This window comes from Beta vulgaris, chromosome 2 (assembly GCF_026745355.1).
Source record: "Beta vulgaris subsp. vulgaris cultivar EL10 chromosome 2, EL10.2, whole genome shotgun sequence".
In the NCBI taxonomy this organism is placed as follows: Eukaryota; Viridiplantae; Streptophyta; class Magnoliopsida; order Caryophyllales; family Amaranthaceae; genus Beta; species Beta vulgaris.
The window spans coordinates 40,004,698-40,025,419 of NC_079203.1; positions in this window are offsets into that span (position 1 = coordinate 40,004,698).

Below are 20,722 nucleotides of genomic sequence, written 5' to 3' on the forward strand. Positions count from 1 at the left end.
TATTACGTGATATCTGGTGTTAGTGTTACACGCTTGCATACAATTTTAGCGATTGCAATGAGGTTTGCTGTTTTCGCATCCCCTTTCTTCGAGCAGTCTGCTTAATTCATGCTTTGTTACTGAAGTTACAGGTGATAGACGATTCCCTCTTTTTACATTACCGAAAATACACTCCATTGAGGAAGGGAATTTTTCCATTGTTAAAGATGAATAAAAAACGACTCAAAATAGTTGAGGTAAAGATAACAGGGGAGAGTAAAAGGCTTATTCCTATTGTTTGGATTTTATTACTTTTGCTTTTTATATCTTTCTTCACTTTCGTGTTGTGAAGTTTTACCACAAAATGGATAAGTTGATTCCCATTTGCAACTAGGTTTCATAAATGATTCTTCTAGGAGAATCATGACATGAGTCAGATATTTTTATCATGTTGAAGGTACATCTACTTGTGTGTCTTATCATGTATAAGTATTCCCTCTACAGTCACAGAGATGTATGCTATATTGCAATTTTTGGGGGTCAATCGGTTGTTCTCACCACTATTTAAGAGAATGTCGGAAAGTTTTTGTAACAATTTGTTGGAGTCTTGAAAGACTTCACCGTATAAAGGAACACTCGTAATTTCACAAGTTAGACAAGTAGGTATTAAAATACGGATGGTACTAACTTACAATTGATACTTCGTATCAATCTAAAAATTTGACACTGAATTTAAACTTGATACTAGTTTGACTCTATTTGGTACCAATTTGATAATATTTTGTTACCAACTTAATTTCTCAAAGCATGAAATTACCTGCGTGCAAGAGACACTACCAATTAGATGTTTAGATAGGCTTAGATAAAGTATAATTATGTAAGATTTTCGGAAATATGGCCAAAAAGTAGGTTGGTGTCAGAGCGACTGAGAAAGGAAGACTAATAGAAGCTCGTGAAAAGAGACTAGTTTTTAGGTCTTGGTTGTAATTGAGTTGAATTGATTTATAGGGACAACTTAGACCTTAATTGATCGCAATCTCTCCAGTTTGAACTGCTTTAGGTAGTTTGAAAGAAGTATTTGATCCGATCAGTAATTAGTTACCAAAAGCATATAGAGTTGTGTAAAATATTAATCCCATGCACTTTCATGAATTTCTTTATCTTTGTACCTCAAATGGTGCATATATCTTATAGTATTAATTTATAGTTTCTCTTCAGTGTAATTGTATATCACGCAATAGTTAATTGATAAGATGAAATTACAACCGGTGAAAACAGAGAAAACGAGAGGAATAATAAAGACTGATAGATTTTGGCCAAAATTGATAATGATTAGCTCTTCAAGGGCATAAAGAGCAAGTAGGGTGCTGTACCTAGGAAGAGCTGTTGATTTGAAATTCGCAACACAAAGATTATATATAGTGGACTAGGGAGAAAGAGAAAGAGAAAGAGAAAGAGAAAGGAGTTCATTTAGTGTTTGGTGGGGCATGAAGAATATTGGAGATTGATGGCCACAAAACTTGGCCTACCATTCTATGTAGAAGTGGATAAGTGATGAAGAAGACAGGAACAACAAAGACAACAGATTACCTAACAACAATGGAAAGGGGGGAGGGGGAGTTTAATAAAACGCTCAATGTGAGTGGGTTTTGTCCACTCAAAGAAATAAACAAGGGTTAATTTAACAATAATAAGTGTATTAAACACAAAGGAGTTAATTTATAAATAATTAAGGTTTCTAATACATGAACAGAGGTTCATATAAATAACCAATTTTACTTTTGGGGATAAAAGCTGAATGGGCACACAAATTAATGAAATTTTTGCTTTTTGATAGAGATCACATGTTGAATAGGGACAATATGGTCATTGTAACATATTTACATACACAAATAGGAGTTGATTTTACAGAAATATGGGTTTCAAATACACAAACAGGGGTTGGTTTATCAATAATCTGGATTTTGAACACAAAAAGGGGTTTTTCTAAATAAGCAAATGTACTTTTTTGGGACAAAACTTGAACGGACACACAAATCGATGCAATTTTTTTGCTTTATGATAGAGTTCATATGTTTACTTTTCGACAAAAAGTTATCTTTTAATATTTTTATTTAGTTATAACTTTTTTTTTTTACAAAAAAGTAACTTTTTTGGAAAAAAGTAAAAGAAAATACTTCATCCGTTTCATTTTAAATGTAACAAAGGAATATGTTATAGTGAAACTATTGGGTCAGACCGTCTGACCCAATATGTTTCGTCAGACGAAGCCGCGAAAATGGCGCCTCTGCTCCTTCTTCATCTTCTTCCAACGCCGTCGCCGCGCCGCTACTCCTTCTTCTTCATCTTCTTCCTCCGCCACCTTGTTGTGATGGCGGGGATATTGTAGTAAAAGGACGTGAAAGCGTGGACCAATTGAGAGATGAACAACAGAAGACGTGGTGGACCTGGACCATCCTTCTGTGATACGTTTCAATGGTGACTGGTGTGGTGTGGTCCATTGAGAAGTAAAGAGGGGTAAACTAAACTCAAACTCAAAACTCAAAACTCAAACAAGAAATCCCGAAACAAGCAGTGTTTTATTTCCAAATGTTTTTGTTAAATGGAGGAGAGATAGAGAGAGTTAGTAAGAGAAGATAGAGACTGAGAAAGAGGCGAAGAAGATAGAGAAAGTGGAGACAGAAAAATACTTGGTATGGTAAGTAACTGAACTTAGAAGACATCCAACTAAAAAATGAAGACTAACTGAAAAAAAATGAAGACTAACTAAAAGACTAACTGAAAAAAAAAGTAAGACTAACTGAAAAAAACTTAAGACTAACTGAAAAAAACTTAAGACTAACTGAAAAAAAAGTAAGACTAACTGATAAAAAAGAAGACTAACTGAAAAAAAATGAAGACTACCTGAAAAAAAATAAAGACTACCTGAAAAAAAAAATAAAGACCAACTGAAACCCAAGTAAGTTTAACTGAAGCACAAGAACCAACTGAAAAAAAAAGAAGACTAACTGAAAAAAAATGAATATTACCTGAAAAAAATAAAGACCAACTGAAACCCAACTAAGTCTAACTGAAGCACAAGAACCAACTGGAAAAAATGAAGACTACTTGAAAAAAAATGAAAACTACCTGAAAAAAATAAAGACCAACTGAAACCCAAGTAAGTTTAACTGAAGCACAAGTGCTTCTAATTGAAGTGGTCCGACGAGAATATTGTGTCGGACGAGTTCGACACAATACGAACTCTTTTCTTTTATTCAATGAGAAAAAAAAAAGCATGAAATTTCAATTTTTTAGTAGTATAAGAAGAGCCAAAAATAGGAGAATATAATTAAGAAATGGTGGGGGTCGTCAAAGCCCATGTGAAGATGTCCAAAAAAGATACATGTGTATGTAGCATCCAATTTCAACCTAAATACTAAAGGAGAGAGAATCCAATCCCATAAACTGAGAGAGAGAGATGACAAAAGGAAAAAAAAAATATCATGAGAATGTATGATTGCTTAAACACCCCATTTTCAGAGTTCCACCCCTCCACTTTAGAGGAAGGCAAGGTAGGTAGTAATATGGCCATTTGAAATCAAAAAAAATTTGTTCTTGGCTTCTTTTGGCATATATGTTTAATTTTTTGTTCATATTTCTAAGAAAAACTAGTTTAATCCTATAACGTATTTATATATTATTCTTTATGTTTATTTTGATGTTTGTATGTTGTAACCATGTCCATAACCATCCTCCGAGATGCTTAGGTGGTGTCTCTTGTGTAGACACCACCTAGTTTGCTTTTCCTGATTAAAAAAAGTATGTGGGACAAAAATGTTGTCTTCCACCTGTCAATGCTTATATGGTGTTATGTCAATGCAAAATTTTGAGGACATATATCTTTAGTTTTGTATTTGTGAAAATTATAAAAAGTACATGTTATGATGGATCTAACAAGATCTCACATGACTATATTTCCACCCAGATATTAATCACAAATGATGGTCAAAGTGAAATTTATAAATAATGTAAAATATCAATAAATAATCATAAAAATGAAACAAAAGGAGTATCTGACATGACATTTTATAGAATAGTTTTTTAAAAAAATACGTAGAAGGTCAGAAATCCATTTGACTTTCATTTTGCAAGCAGTGAGACAAAATGGATACAAGAAACTACATCTTTTTATTGTCTTATTGAACAGCCCTAAATATTGCAGAAGCATCTCCTAGACCCAATAACTAAAGATTTTAAAAAAAAATAGTGACTCATCATTATAATTTCGATTAGATTGTTTTGATCAGATGAATGGTGGGAGTCAGCGAGTCTAATACTTGAATGCAGAAGGATGAGTGATAGGAGTTTGTCTTGGCAACCAACCGTTTGAGTCTCTTAGGGGACTTAAACGGGGGTAATTTGGTCATTTTAAGCCTTGGAAATTTCACACGCGTGTTGTTTGGTACCAATGCTAGGTTAGATTGGTACCATTGTCCGAAAATTTTGATACCAAAGTAAGGTTGCTTGGTACCAATCATGATAACAATGTGATACCAATACCAGGTTATGATGGTACCATTGTGTAACTTTTTGAGTGTTTGAGTCTTTTTTAGACTCAAACAGTTGGTTACCAAGCCTTTCTATGAGTGATAGTGATACGACAGAGACAATGCAAAGGGGAGGTTCTGAGAAGAATTTGGATTGCCATCATAAAACATTGTGCCTCTTATATCTTTTTCCTCTTGTAGATTAAAGAGTACTTATATTGATTTACAATAAAGATTAGTGGTTTATAAGTTTTATATGGTTTGATAAGTCATGTGTTCAAGGGTTTGATACAATCATACATAACTTGTCATCTTAAACAATAGATGAACTTAACAAATCAATTGTCGAGTATTTAACCGTTCATGGGATAGTACCACGCTGCTGGCAAGGTGGGACTTGGAAGGTCCACGTGTGCTGGGGTTCCGTAAAACACAACATACATCATGAGTATCTCTATTATATAAGCCAATGGATGAAGTGTGGTGTCCTTTTTTGAATTGACTAAAATACCCTCTGATTATTTAAAATAGTATTTTTCTTTTTATAAAAAATTGAAAAATGAGAATCAATGAAACTTGTCATATGAATAGGTCAAAAATGAAATATGCAATAACATTAATAACTTGACAAATTAAACTATATTGACACAATCAACTAGAATCTTCAACCAACAAAAGTTAGCAATATATCGTGATAACATAATATTTCATATTTACAAAGTTCAAACAATATGGTTTATTAACATTTATAATTGTTAAAGAACTTTACTAAAGTCGTTGAAAAGGAAATTATTAATTCATCAACCAAATTTTAAAGTGACGGTATTGAACAGTTAAAAATTATTCACCTTTAGTTTAAAAGAACCTCAATAATTTACATCACTATAAAAATAATTTTAAATAAATAAAATATGTCAATTTGTATATAATAACTACATAAGATTGTCGACGCACGCATCGCGTGCATACGCAACTAGTTTCATATAAGAGAACGTATTGTGTCGGACTCGTCCGACCATAATCTTTGGTCGGACGACTTTCAGGTGGTTTCAATTTTTTTTCAGTTGGTTTAAAAAAAAATTCAGTTAGTCTTAATTTTTTTTCAGTTAGTCTTTATTTTTTTCCAGTTAGTCTTCATTTTTTTTTCAATTAGTCTTAATTTGTTTTCAGTTAGTCTTCATTTTTTTCAGTTAGTCTAAATGAAAATAAGTTACCTCTAAATGAAGGTAACTTAGGTCTAAATGAAAGTAACTTAGGTCTAACTGAAAGTAACTTAGGTCTAACTGAAAGTAAGTTAGGTCTAAATGAAAGTAACTTAGGTCTAAATGAAAGTCTTCATTTTTTTTCAGTTAGTCTTCATTTTTTTTCCAGTTAGTCTACATATTTTTTCAGTTAGTCTTTTTTTTTCAGTTAGTCTTCATTATCTTTTCAGTTAGTCTTCATTTTTCTTTTCAGTTAGTCTTCATTTTTTTCAGTTAGTCTTCATTTTTTTTCAGTTAGTCTTTCAACTCCACAATAACAAGCTAATTAAACTAATCGATCCATCCCCTGCCATCTTGAGAAATGGGCAGCCCAAACGTTCCTAACACAAAGATCAGTGAAAAAGAAATGGAGAAGGCAAAAGAAAAGATGATGAAGATGATGGCAGGGCAAACGGAGACACAATACCTTTAGTTTGTCTTAATTGGATGAACCAACCTTCCCAAAATCCGCGTCCACCGCAAAAAATTGCAGGTTTCGAGGCCAATTTGAAGACAAAATGAGTAGTTTTTCAAGTTGATGTCATGCGAGTGGAGTAGAGAAGTAGAGCCATTTCCATTAAATTGCATATCTCATTTGGTTAGTGTTTCTTCACAATCTTCTACCGGGGAAGTAAAAGAGGAGGAGTAAGGCGGCAGCGAGGACGGCAATGAGAGCAGCCATTAAAGGAGAGATGTGAGAGGAAGAAGGAGAAGAATCATTGGAGTTGAAGAAGAGAGGAGGAGCGAGAAATTTTAGTATTGGATTGGGCTCGTCCGACCATAACTTATGGTCAGACGGTCTGACCCAATACTTTCACAAAAGAAAAATAGATAAATGAGTTAAATTGATGAACTTGGTAAGATGGATGAGAACGCATATTTGAAGTGGTGTCATTTTGGCAAGTAAGAGAAGTGCAACGAATGGTGTTTCTGACGTGGGTTCAATGAATAGGGGGGGTATCGTAGTGTGTCATGTGTTTTAGTGCTGATGGAAAAGTTCAACAGGGCAATCAATAATTTCTATTAATCTTTGTTTTCAGCTCTAGATTATCTCAAAGAAGAGCCAAGGGAATTTTGTAATTTATCTATATATTATTAAAGTACGTAGGCAAGTGTTACACGTCGCAACGTGTTACCTCACCTCATATGTTGATCAATATGATATTTGCTTAGACATGATCAAAAAATTTGCATAAGAGGTACAAAATGAGTTACCTCGTACTTTGTAATGTGATGATCTTACAACTAAACTGTGACTCATGCTTGTTACAATATCCTAAAACTACATTAATTTTTTTTTTATCTTATTTAATTTTTTTGGACATTGTTGGAACCCAACAACTAGTTAAGTTTATAAGAAAAATGTTTTTATAGGCAATAACAACCCTACAAAAAGAATGAACTTTATGCACCAAAAAGAACTTCTACTAATAGAGTTGAACATGTTGGTTCTATGTCAGACTAATTTAGTTTGGGTAGTAAATAGGTGAAGTGTAGAAGCTTTCAATCTATAATGTACGCATGGATATATTTTTGTCAAATCCAAAAATTTCATATAGACCCCCCATTCTTTTATGTTGGATCCAATTATACTAGATTTACCAGCAAAATTTAAACTCAATTCTTGGTTAAATTCACGAACACTATAAGAATATGAAATTAAAGGAAACAAAAGCCTAAATCTAGAACTCTTTCAGGATCATTGTCATTTTTCATCTTTTGGTTTTACTATATTTATAATTATACGATCTCGGTAATATAATGAACTTTTTTTGAAAGTGATGTTATATAAAAACTTATTATGAAATATATCGATTATATTTTGCATTATGCATGTTTCTTATGATAATTTAAAATTTTAAAAATTATTTTTGCATTATGCATATTTCTTAGAGAAATTTGTCAGAAACACCCTTTTAAGAGGAAGATTTTGTCAGAAACAACCTTTTAAAATTTTTTTTGCCAAGAACAACCTTAAACAAATTTTTTTTTGTCAAAAGCAACCATATGATGTCATTCCGGTGTTGACTCATGTTTTCCGGCATTGACTTCTTAATCAACCCAATTAACTCCCATTTTTCCCTCCAATTTTAGAGAAATTGGAAACCCTAACCACCAACCACCACCCCTTCCCACACCCACCCCGAACCCCCTCCTTACCACTCCCGGAGCCCCCTCCCCCTTCCCCGCATCCCCGCAGCCGCCTCCCCCCATGCATCCCCGCATCCGCCTCCCCCTCCCTCGCATCTCCGCGGCCCCCCTCCCTTTGGCTCTATCGCGCATCCATGCATCTCATGCATCTTCAAATTTGGGTTCGAAAATTATGGGTTCTTCAGATCTGGGTTCGAAATATTCTAGGTTTAGATATGTGGGGCTTTGGATGCGTGCGAAGGGGCTGTGGGGATACGGGAGAGGGGGGAGGCGGTTGCGGGGTTGTGCGATGATAGTGGAAGGGGAGGGGGTTATATGATTCAGCAGGGGAAGGGGAGGGGGACGAGGGTACGAGGTAGGGGGAAGGATGACGCGGGGGGGGGGGGGGGTTGCGGGGTGGGGAAGGGGGGTTGCGGGGTTGGTGGAGAAGGGAAATGGGAGTTAATTGGGTTAATTAAGAAGTCAATGCCGGAAAACATGAGTCAACACCGGAATGACATCATGTGGTTGCTTTTGACAAAAAAAATTTTGTTTAAGGTTGTTCTTGGCAAAAAAAAATTTAAAAGGTTGTTTCTGACAAAATCTTCCTTTTAAAAGGTTGTTTCTGACAAATTTTCCTATTTCTTATGATAATTTTCAAACCATTGATGTACCTACAATAAATGCAGAGTTTCTTTTGGAATAAGATTACATGTACTCGTTTTGTTTTTGTTTAATTAAGATATTTTACCTGTCAAAATTAATATGAAATTTAACACTCAAACGTAAAATAAATCACATTAACCACAACTAATACTCCTCAAAGTGGGAGATGAAAAGGACTAACCGACTAATCTTACTAGTTGTACCACCTAATTCTCCATGTATATTGTATTTTCTATTCTAACACAATCACTTTGGCTTCAAATAAACTAATGATGTCTTGGCCTAATGGTTAAGATTGAAGTGCTGTGAACGATAAGTCACAGGTTCAAATCCCCCTCCCCTTTTTTGTACTTTGTAGTGCCTTCGTGACTCATATGGATAAAAAAAAACTTTGGCTTCAAATAATGTATAAAATTAAAGTCTGGTTTAGTTATCTATGCTTTTCTCCTCCCATCCTGTCCTAATGTCTAACCTTTTCTCCCCACATATGATGTTCCAGACTTTTTGCCGAGCATCATTTATTGACTCTTGGCACGTGAGTTATGCTGCTTCACAAACTGGGGACATGTGGGTAAATCCCAATGCCAAAACAAACCATGCATAATCATTTATTTCTCAACCTTTTCTTCATTCCTCAACTAAATTAAGGTTAGTTATATTCAACTTATTTTGACTTATCTGAATTATTTTGATTTATCTGAACTTATTTTATATTATTTAAATTTATTTTATCTAATTTAAACTCATCTTATCTTATCCAAAAATATATATCCTATGTTATTTTGATCGAATTTATCTTATATGAATTTATTAAACTTCATTATACTTCCTCCGTTTCAAAATAGATGCTACGTTGTTGACTAAAACGCTTGTCGAGGCACTACTTTGACTACTAATATCTTTAATTATGTATTAGAGTAAAGTATAAAATTTTGATTTTCTGAAAATATACATTAAGACAAATCCAACAACATATTACATTATAACATTTGATTTTACCTAATAGTAAATAATGCATGGTCAAACCTCATTCATGAATAGTGGAAAAGTCAACAATGTAGCATCTATTTTGAAACGGAGGAAGTATTTGTATTATCAATTTATTTGTTCTTATATGAACTTATTTTCTGAAATAAGTTATAATAGTTTTAACATAACATAAACTTGTGTAATATATGCGCTAAAAGTCTAAAGACTAAGATCCAGTTCTTTTGTACTCCATCCGTCTCAAATTATTTGCTACATTTGCTTTATCACAAAGACCAAGGAAGGAGTGGGGACCATTGCCATAACAAGAATTAACAAAAAAGCAAATAGGTAAATTGTGGGACCTATGTACTATAAATGGAAATATTTACAAAAACCAAGGAGGGAGTGACGGCAAATTTGTAAATAAAGTGTGGGACCTATGTACTATATATGGAAATAGTTGCAAATGTAGCAAATAAATTGGGACACACCTAAATGGCAAAATGTAGCAAATAAATTAGGACGGAGGGAGTACTTACTTTCATTTTATACCAGCTCACTTCAGCTCATACCAACTCACTTCAGTTCAATTCAATTATGTGTTATTATTATTATTATTATTATTATTATTATTATTATTATTATTATTACCGTTATTATTATTGATTATAATTATTACCCATATGCTCTTTAATGTCTGATCCTACAACATCAAATCTGTCTAATACAAAACTTAACTACTACTCCCTCCATTTCATTTTAATAATTACACATTGATATTTTACACTGTTTACAAATTTCACTTTGACCATCATTTGTGATTTATACACGGGTGGAAATATAGTCATGTGAGATCTTGTTCGATTCATCATAACATGTATTTTATTAATATGTACTTTTTATAATTTTTACAAATACAAAACTAAAGAAATATGTCCTCAAAATTTGCATTGACATGCATGAAAAGTGTAAGTGCATAGATTAAAATGAAACGGATAGAGTATTACATATATAGTCTATACGAGGTTTAATTGGTACTCCCTCTGTATTTTTTTTTATCTTTCTCACTTAGAATCTTGACACTATTCACAATTAGAGAGAATCTTTTAGATTTTTCTCAATATAAGAAAAAATATAGTCATATGGGGTCTTGTTTGATTCGTATCAATGAGTACTTTATTAATATTTAATTATTATAATTTTTACTAATATATAATGAAAGATATTTAATGTGGAATAAGTGCATTGGCAAACGTGTAAAGTCAAAGTAGGAAAGATAAAAAAATACAGAGGGAGTATAATTAACCTAGCTCTTATACGTCTATCTTTGTTATACTTTTCTTTCCGATAATGAAATTGGGCATGCATCATGCTCTAGGTCCAAAATTTTTAGAGTACTCATAGTCTCAGGGCCTGTTCTCTTCGGCATAAAATAGTTGAACTGAACTGAATTGAACTGAACTGAATTGAACTGAATTGAATTGAACTGAACTGAATTGAACTGAACTTATCTGAACTGAACTGAACTGAACTGAATTGAACTGAACTGAAATGAATAGTGATATGTGAGAGTAAAAGTATTGTCAAGAGCTGAACTGAACTGAACTGAACTGAACTGAACTGAATTGAACTGAACTGGACTGAATTGAACTGAACTGAATTGAACCGAACTGAACTGAACTGAAAATAAGCTGGGGAGAACATGCCCTAAATAATTTAGTTTAGACATATAGAGACTTAGGGCCTGTTCTCCCCAACTTATTTTCACTTCAGTTCAATTCAGTTCAGTTCAGTTCAGTTCAGATCAGTTCAGATCAGTTCAGCTCTTGACAATACTTTTACTCTCACATATCACTATTCATTTCAGTTTAGTTCAGTTCAGTTCAACTGTTTTATGCTGAAGAGAACATACCCTTAAAGTAGAGAGAAAATGAAGGAAATTTATACCCAAAAGCACCTCTATAGAGACTTAAACGATTGGACTTCATGATGACCTTGAAGTCATAAGTCGCAAGCTCAATCAGTATTCTTGCTTGGTTCACCTTTGTTGTACTTGCACATAAGAAAAGAACAACTCTATGCATAGACGATGTGCACAAGAAAAGAACAGCTTTATACATTGCTTGCATGTGAATATGTGATTTAAGGATATAGGTCGTTATCGGCTGATCGATCTTTTAGCAGTCGCATGACAGATGGGTTTGTTTCTAGCAATCTCAACTAATACTGAAGATTGCAGTAAAATTTAAAAGGGACTTTTGTGATCCATTTGATAATTGATATGCAAAGTGACTATGTACCACAAGTCTCACCAAACGAGAATTACACGATGTGTGTTTAATCACTTTCTTTCCACTTCCATTAAATGAACCTTACAACAAATAATTTCTCTATATTAGAAGGTGGATCGCTGGCAAGTTCAACAGGTCCATAATAGTGCATTAGTGCTCAAGAATGTCATACCACTTTTATTTAGATTTTCTAATATCTTGTAACCTGCTCTGGCAAGTGTCAATTAAATCCAAGCTCCACCAGGAATCTCTTTTGTTTTATTTGGAAATTAATTAATTGATCGTAAAAGAAACAAGTCTGTTAAGAAGCGTGAAATATAATGGATTCTCAACCTATAAATATGCATCAGTCGATCATTTAGACTGGTAATTAAGTGTTCTATTTATAACAAAACCAAAACAATTCAAATTAGGAGTTGATGAGATCCGAAAGTTGGAGTTCTATGTGGACCCCTACTTAGCTTTTAATTCTCATCATATATCTCCTGTTTTTAATAAACTTTTATTACCTCTCAATTCCACATCTAAAACAGAAATATAATTGATGAAAGCTACATACTTGAGAATAAAGTTGCATTACCATAAACATTATAGCTTAGTTGTAGTACATCATGAATTTAAGGGTAATTGCTTTGAATATGAATCTTCATCCAAACGAATCAGAGGGGTTAGGTTATGAAAGAGGGTGGACAAGAAAATGTATTTGTTCAAACAAAAATATCCTAACGCCCCTTTACTGCTAGTATCTATGAAAAATGGATGTAATTACTAAGATCTAAGCACTATATAGTCTTTTTTTGGCTCTTTTTGAAGATGTCTCAAGCATTATAACCTAATATTTCCAATGCTACTATCAAATTTTCTAAAGGCAATGACTAATATATCCAAAAAAACAAGGGAGAAGAAAAAAGATTTAAGAGAATATAGTTCCTTTTCCGAGGACAATCATAGGGCAACACCAAAAGCATTGGTTCACAACAAAATGGAGGTTAAACTTGTACTAGTCATGATCTCTTTGGCATCTTTGTTTATGTTCTCCATCTTTAATTATCACATCTTCTACTTTATGCTCTCCCCTATACCCTGCTTCATTTGTGGCCTTCGATTTTTTGCTTTAATAAAAAGAGAGAAATAATAGTCCAAGAACCAATAAGTCCAATGTTTTAGGAGCCGAGATCCAGTGTGCACTGCACTGTAGTGTGCTATGGATCATTTTACATATACACCTACCACTTTGATGGATGTGGATTTTGAAGTTAAAGTTTACGTTAGATATTGTTTGATTTTTGTGGATATCATCTTTTAATTTCAGTAGATGTCAATACTTGGAACTTGGAAGAATTTCAAGTTACCTCATTTTTTATTCGATTTTTTCACCATATACCTCTCATAATTTTTTTTTGCACCATATATCCTTTCAAGTTTCCAATATCACCATATACCCTCAACCTTTCAAAAATATATCAAACTATCCTTATAACTAACGGTGTTAGAGTTTCCTTAGTCATTAACTCCGATCCTAATTCCCCCTCTAACCCTAATTAAATCATCTAAACCTAACCTCTTTAACCCTAATCCTAACTCAGTCCCTAACCCCTAATACCCTACCACTCAAACACCACCCCGCAGCCACCCACCAACCCCGCAACTAGAGGTGGGCATGGGTCGGGCCTGTTCACGGGATCGGTCCGCGGGCTTGAGTAAATGACGGGACGAGCCCAGGCACATGAGTGGCAGGCCGTGCCGGGATTGAAATTTTAAAAATTTGTCCATGGCCCGGCCCAGGCCCACGGGCCGGGCTCGTGCTTCTCGCGGGACGGCCCATATTTTATGTTGTATTTTTGTATTTTTGACAGTTTTAGGGCAAAAACAAAAAGAAAAGGAGCGTTCGGCCCGCGGGACGGCCCACGCGGGCTCGTGCAGGTGCGAGCCGGAAATAAAATTTCTTGACCGTGACAAGCCCGCGGCCCACGTAGCGGACAACGGGCCGGGCCCAAATCGTATCGGGCCGGGCTGGCCCGCGTGCCGAACCGGCCCATGCCCACCTCTACCCGTAACCCTTCCTTCCCCTACCTTATCCTACCCCACCCCACCCCAAAGCTCCCTTCCCTCGAAGCCCCACTTATGAATCCCCCCCTCCCCCGAATCCCCAAAGCCCCCTCCCCTCCCCCTCTCTCGCACCCCCCTCTTTGCATCCCCCTCCCCCGCATCCTGCAACCCCGTCCCCTTCCCATGCAATCGCACAACCCTCCTCCACCGTAGCTCTGCAACTCAACAACACAAATAAAAGAGAGAACTAATGCGAAGATTGCAACCAGATCTGATGCGAATCTCGTGACCAGATCTGATGCGAATCTTGCAACAGCGAGAGGAGAGAGAAAACGAGAGGAGGTTGTTACGAGTAAGGGGACTGTGAGATAGGAGGGTGTTGCGAGGGAGGGGGGTTGCGAGAGAGGAGGGTGTTGCAAGGGAGGGGGGCTGCGAGAGAGGAGGGTGTTGCGGGGGGAAGGGGGTTGCAAGAAAGGAGGGTGCTGCAGGAACGGGGGTTGCGGGTCTGAAAGGGAGGGGGAAGGGGTTGCAGGTCTGAAGGGGGATGAGGTTGCGGGGGGATGCGGGATGGGGGGTTAGGGTGGTGGGGCAGTGGGGGAAGGGGTAAGGGGTAGGGGAGTGGGGGGCTAGGGTAAGGGGTAGGGGAGTGAGGGACTGGGTTAGGGTATTAAATTAGGAGTTAGGGTTAGAGATGCCTAGTGAAGTAGCAACCTTGATCCCTTCTCTCATTCCTGACAGTTTAGCGAATAAAATATACAAATTATTAAGCTACGAACACCCACAATAGTGATCTGACCTGAATGATTTCTGATAATATACACATAAGAAGTATCACCATTATCAATTTTAGAACCATCAAAAGTGAGTTTATAAAAATTCAAAGGAGGCTTGGACGACAACACTTATTTAGAGGCTTTGGCAGTAGGTTGAGGCTCCGAAACAGCGAAACAGATTCTCTTGATTATTTGCATGAATCCAGTCTTTAGAAAATCGAAGGATAGAGGAAATTACTTTAGAGACACCTACTTTTCTCATTAAAAGCCAATCTATTTCTAGCAAACTAAACATGCCACCATACAATGAAAATTTTACAAATGGCATATATCTTTAGAATACTCATCTCCAAGACTAGCAATTTTATCACAAAAGGACATGGACTCACTAAGAACTGGAATAGACGACCAACAAGGAGACTCACGAAGTTGATCAAACACATTATGAGCAAAAGAACAATTACAAAAAAGGTGTAAAGCATCTTCCTGATGATAATTCACTAGTTGAATAATTGCTTATTGCTGCAGTGGTATTGCTGCGTTTTTGCCAATATGCAACAATATATCACGTTAAAATATAATATAAAATATAAAATCACCATATTGCTGCGATTTTTGGCAAGAACCGCAACAATATATTTAAAAAATAATTTTTTAATATATTATTGAGGTTCTTGTCAGAAACCGCAACAATATCCCTTACAAGTTCAGTACAACTTAGGGTTTAATTTTTAGCGCTCTCTCACGCCTCTCTCCTCATTCACTCTCTCTCACGTCTCTCCTCATTCAAACTCTCTCTCACGCCTCTCCTCATTCAAACTCTCTCTCACGCCTCTCCTCATTCAAACTCTCTCTCACGCCTCTCTCTCATGCCTCTCTCAGTTTTAGACTTTCTCTCTCCTCTTTCAGACTCTCCTGCTTCGAGCCTCTCATTCCTCGACCCTCTCCTTCTTCGATCTGTCATCACTTTCATCCTCATCGAGAAGATGGCGAAGCAACGCCTAATTCCTTCGACCCTTTCATCGTTCACCGAAAAGATGGCGAAGCAACTCGCTAAGTCCTTCGACTCTTTCATCGTTCACCGAGAAGATTGCTGAAGACGAGTTCGCCGCCTCGGACAAGTTTGGCGGTGGTCATCCATGGCGAACTTCACAACTTATTTTCGTCGGTCACAAAGTCTTCGCAGTCGTCGTTCGTCTCACCAACGTCGTCGGCGTTCGCACCTCTCTCGCGGCCAGTCGTTCACCGTCGTTCAAGATCTATTTCAAGATCGATCCCCTACTTTCAAGATCTGTTTTGTTCTTTTCACTTTTTTCTTAATTTTTTGATTTTATTTATTTTCCTCCTTACTTCTCTAAGTGTGGTATATGTCATAAGCACTCTGAAACCCGAGGAAGTAAAGAATGAAACCGTTGAAACAATTAGTAAGAGAAACAAATGGGAGAACGATGATTACGTATGTCATGGTCACATCCTTAACGGTATGTCCGAGGCTTTGTTTGATATCTATCAACTTATTGATTCCACTAAGATTTTTTTGGGATGAACTATAAATTAAGTATATGGCCAAAGATGTTTCTGGTAAGAAATTCCTTGTTAGTACTTTTGCCTTTAAATGGTAGACTCTAGGCCGTTGATGGAGCAATTCCATGAAAATCAAAGAATCTTAGGGAGTTTTAAGCAACACAATATTGTAATGGATGAGACCTTTGTTGTTTCCACTATAATTGACAAATTGTCGTCTAGTTGGAAGGGTGTTAATTAGAAATTCTTTAAAGCATAAGAAATATGATATGAATGTTGAACAATTGGGTGATCAACTTCAGATGGAAGAGAGCATTCGGGTCCAATATGAACAAAAAGATGTCAATCCTAATTCTTCTTCCACGTTAACATGGTGGAGGATGATGAATCAAAGGAGTCTCCTAATCCTAAGAAGAGGGCTAACAATTTCACCAAAGGCAACAATGGGAAGAAACCTAAGTTTGGTGGAAGTGCTCAACGAGGTTGTTGGGAATGTGGTAAGCCCGATCATTTCAAGAAGGGTTACACCATTTGAAATAAGAAAACGAACAAAAACGAATGGTAGGAATGGCGAGTCTAGCCAAACCCATGCCAAACAAGGTATGTGTACACAAGTTTCACTTATTCAAATCTGAATTTTGTGTGTATGATTTCTGAAACTCTTTTGTGTACAGGATGATTGTTCATTGTGGATCGATTCGGGAGTATCAAGACATGTATGCAAGGAGCGGTCTCTATTCAAGACCTTCAAGGAGGTTGAAAATGGAGAAGTTTTTTACATGGAAAGTGATTCTATGGCTAAGGTTCTAGGTGTAGGACAAGTATAATTAGTTTTTAGTTCCAGGAAAGGTCTCTTATTTTAAGGGATGTGCTGTATGCTCCAAAACTTAGGAGAAATTTAGTCTCCGGTGCTACCTTGAATCGATTAGGCTTTAAAATGGTGTTTGAAATGGATAAATTCATATTGTATAAGGGTAGTATATTTGTAGGACTTGGTTGTCTTTGTAATAGTATGTTCAAACTAAGTATTTCGATGCTTTGAAAGATACTTGCTTTCTTGTTAATGACAATTCTTTTTTCTGGCATAATAAACTTGGTCATGTTAACTATAAAAAGTTGTATTTATATTCCATGTCTAAGCATGATTTGATTCCCTGATTTGATCCAAGTATAGAGAAGTGTGAACATGCATGTTAACAAAGATAATTTAAAAATCTTTTCCAAATAATGAGGAAAAGGATACTTCATTGCTTGATTTATTAGTGCATAATGATTTATGTGATTTCCATAGCACTCCTTCTTTAGGGAACAAGAAATACATGATAACTTTTATTGATGACTATTCTCGGTTTTGTTACGTATACGTGTTGTTTACTAAGGATGAAGCCCTAGTTCTCGCGTGGCATACCATCCCACTAAATAGATATTTGTGTTATGATTCAAGTCTAAGTCTTGAAAAAAAGAAGATCTGAACAATCTTATTTTTTTGAACATAAAGAAATAAAGAAGCTATTGCAATTGCCGAAAATACTGGCCTACTAAAGGCACCAAAATAGATGGAAATAAAATACATAGCTGTCATAGAATGGGTACCTCGATTTACTATATTATAATTGTACCTGTTTGTTATATTATTTTTTGTTGTTATTATGTTATTATATTATATTAATCAATTAATTGATAATCGACTTTATTTTCTTACTCTTCATCTTTTCTTTCTTTTTTTGCTTCTACTAATTCAAGAAAATAGAAGATTTGCTATAAACTCAATTTCCAAAGGATTCGTTAGAACCGATAAAGGTGTTGAATATTATGACCCAAGTTATTTTCAATCTACGGGCATTATACATGAAATAACCGCAGCTTATACACCATAACAAAATGGTATAGCGGAAAGAAAGAATAAAAATTTGCAAGAAATGGTAAATTCTATGCTATCCCATTGGGGTTAAGTGATGGTTTTTGGGGGAGAAGTTGTTTTAATGGCTTGTCATACATATTTTAAACCGAGTTCCAATAAAAAGAACGAGCTTACTCCATATGAACTTTGGTATAAAAGAAAACCAAACTTGAGTTAAGTATCTCAAAGTTTGGGGATGTAGGACAATTGTAAAAGTGGCGGAACCCAAACGTCAAAAGTTGGGTGAAAGAGGAGTTGAATGCAACTTTATAGTTTATGCTCTTCGTAGAAAATCCTATAGGTTCTATGTAATAGAACAAAATGACGTTTGATCAATTCACACTATTGTGGAGTCAAGAGATGCAATATTTGATGAAAAAATATATTCATCAACTCCTAGCTAAACCAAAGAATATTAGTCCCAATTAATACCAATATTCAAGAAATTGATCAAACCAACATTGATCAAGAAGTTGATAAACAAACTCTAAAGTTGCATCAACATCATCACAACCTAAGAGAAGTAAAAGAGGGCGAGAAAAGAGAAATATTTTGGCTTGAATTTTCATGTATATTTGATTGAAGGATCAAAGGGCTCTATAATGACTAAGTTTCCATAAATATTTAATGTAGAAGAGGATCCTTTAATGTCAATGAGGCTATGAGGTCTCAAGATGCTACTTTTTGGAACGAGACAATTGATGATGAGACGAATTCCTTCATGCGAAATAACACTTGGGTTCTAGCTGCTTTACCTCCTAAGTGCAAACCTATATATAGGGTGTAAATGGATTTTCAAAATGAAAATGAAAGTGGATTAGACTATTGATAATTTCAAAGCCCGTCTTGTGGCTCAAGGCTTCTTAGAAAATCCGGGTATTGATTATTTCGATACATATGTACCCATTGCTAGAATCTCCACCATAAGGTTATTAATAGCCCTTGCGGCTATTCATAAGCTTGTGATCCATCAAATGGATGTCAAGACGACGTTCTCGAATGAAGAATAAGAGGACGAGGTTTACATGCGACAACCGAAAGGGTTTGTGGTGAAAGGTCAAGAGCATAAAGTATGCAAGTTGATTTTTGGAAGGCAATATCCAGTGGATATCCAGTAACCCGCTCCATCCTGCTTAGATAAAAGGGTGAGAAACCGTAATAAACGGATGAAGACCGGATGAATCGGGTGACGGATCCGGGTAGGATGCGGGTGACCATTCTCACCCATCACCCGATCCACCACCCGGTTAAGCACCCGACCCATTATCCATCCGTTTAATTTTTTTTATAATAAATTTTAAATTAAAATACTAAATATAAAAACTAAAAACTCTAAACCTAACCTTTGATTCTCTTACAGACTCTAGCCTCCCAAAACACTTTTTGTTGAAGTATCATGAATGATTGAACGTTTAATTTTTATTGTTCAAACTCGTATTGTTGTCGAGACTTTATTATTGTGAAGACGACTTCCTAAAACTTGTATGGTGCGACGTCACCTTTTCTTTATGCTAAAAACATCGGCGTATTTATTTATGATTTCGGAAAGTGTAGGTGGAAGTTGGGTACATTATTTTTTTAATAGTTATAATCTAAATTTGATATTTAGATTTTTTACCCGTCAATCACCTGACCCACCCGAATCACCCGGTTGGGATGGATGGATGAATTTCGGGTGATGAGTAAAGCGGGTGACGGATGGATGGATGAGAGTCAATCTAACCGGGTGATGGATGCGGGTGATGGCTCACCCGATCCAAATCCCACCCATGCCATCCCTAAGTTGATTACATACATCTTTGTATGGGCTAAAACAAGCAACAAAGCAGTGGCATCAAAAGTTTGATGAAGTTGTGTTTTCTAATTGTTTCAAATTGAATAATTCAAACAAGTGTGTATATAGCAAATATGATGACAACGGTAATGGTGTCATGATTTGTTTTAATATGTAGATGACATGTTGATTTATGGAACGGATTTGTCACAAGTTGAGTGGACAAAATCCTTTCTACCTTCAAAATTCTCCATGAAAGATTTGGGGGAGGCGAATGTCATCTTAGGTATAAGAATTAAAAGAGACAATGGAAAATTGATCTTGTCACACTTTCATTACATCGAGAAAGTGCTTAGGAAGTTTGATTGCTCTCTTATTTCAACTCATATGGACCAAAGTGAAAAATTGTTACCAAATGATGGTAATGCCGTGTCTCAACTTGAATATGCAAGAGTTATAGGTTGTTTGATGTATGTTATGACAAGTACTAGGCCGGATATCGCGTTTGCAATGGGGAACTTAAGTAGATATACTAGTAATTCTAGTCCGGGACATTGACAAGCTATTCATCGAGCATTAGAGTATTTGAGGAAAACCATGGATTATGGTTTGTTTTATAGTGGATATCCTTTGGTTTTAGAAGGTTATTCGGATGCAAGTTGGATCTCTAATAGAGAAGATCATTTCTCCACAAGTGAATAGGTATTACTCCTTGGGGGAGGTGCTATATCTTGGGCTTTCAAGAAATAAAGTTACATTGCCAATTCTTCAATGACATCAGAGTTTATCGCTCTATTATCATCGGCAAGCAAAGAAGCCGAATGGTTAAGGAATCTCATGTTTGAGAGAAACCTGGTTGCCAAAACCAATATCACCTATTGTTGTACATTGTGATAG